Source organism: Chrysochloris asiatica, unplaced genomic scaffold, assembly GCF_000296735.1.
Source record: "Chrysochloris asiatica unplaced genomic scaffold, ChrAsi1.0 scaffold00005, whole genome shotgun sequence".
Classification (NCBI taxonomy): Eukaryota; Metazoa; Chordata; class Mammalia; order Afrosoricida; family Chrysochloridae; genus Chrysochloris; species Chrysochloris asiatica.
In genome coordinates, this window is record NW_006408523.1 from 3289422 (window position 1) to 3290606 (window position 1185).

At 40.4% G+C, this 1185-nt stretch overlaps 1 pseudogene; it reads right to left on the reverse strand.

Moving 5' to 3' along the window:
• Positions 1-520: 520 nt before the first annotated feature.
• On the reverse strand, positions 521-976 carry LOC102827180 (annotated as a pseudogene).
• Positions 977-1185: the final 209 nt, after the last annotated feature.

The window sequence follows — 1185 nt, forward strand, 5'->3', positions numbered from 1 at the left end:
TTGCCACACTGCTGGCCAACCAGGTCTCCACCTGAGTTCACAGGTGTCTATTGAACGTTGTAGGGCTTAGCTTGCAGCTTCATTTTTGGTTTTCCCTCACTTTCCCTTATCAGTGACGAACATGGTCACCAATCAGAGCATGTATTCCCATTGAGTCTTAGTCTTGAAAGGGGGTTTGCCTTGATGTCTCCTGGGCAAGCAACTTGCTTGTTCAGTCAGACTGCCTATATTGTTTTGTATTTTTCCTGTTGGTATTTCTTTCAAGAAGTATCTTCTGTTCTTCCAGCCACTCCAGGCTGGCTATAGACCATTAACTCTTGTATATGGAGAAGGGGAGAGGAAGTGGTGTGGGTGATCAAGGAAAGGGCAGCAGAGACTTAAACCTGAAGTGATAGAAGTCATTGCCATTAATGGATCAATCATTCTAATAGCTCTCATTCATTCGTGTTCTAGTTTTATAGGCTAGAAGTTTATAAAACACTTTTTTTTTAGTTCATGTCTTTTATTAATTCATACACAATTACTTGTCTTCTGGTTTGTTTACAGCAACAGGTCAGACAACACTTGCCACAGTGATGTCTATCAAAATGGCTGACCCAAAAGAGTCTAATACCACATTCCTTTCAAGGACATTCCTGACGAAGGCGACTAATTTGGCCATTCTCGTCCACCTTAGAGTATTTTAGGACAGCCAGCTTACTCTTCTTTCTCTTACGCTGATTCTTCTTGGGAATAGTGTAAGACTTCTTGCTGTTTTTAGTGCCACCACAAAGTCTAACACAAGATGGAGAGTGGACTCCTTTTGAATGTGGTAGTCAGACAAGATGTGTCCATCTTCCACTTGCTTGCCTGCAAAAATCAGCCTCTGCTGATCAGGAGGAATTCCTTCCTTATTCTTTACATTTTCGATTGTATCTGAGGGTTCAGTCTCTAGAGTGATGGTCTTCCCCACTAGGGTTTTTATGAAAATCTTCATCATGGTGGTGGTTCCACTGTGGATGGCGGATCCAAAAGCATAAGCATTTTATTTTGCTTCTCAATTTTTTTTTTTTTTAACTTCTTGTTGTGAATTAAGTGAAGGTTTACAGAACAGATCAACAGTTCCATGTTCAACAAAGTTCACACTTTGTGAAATTACAATGATTACAATCCACTCCAGGTATCATCAGTCAACAGTATTTACCT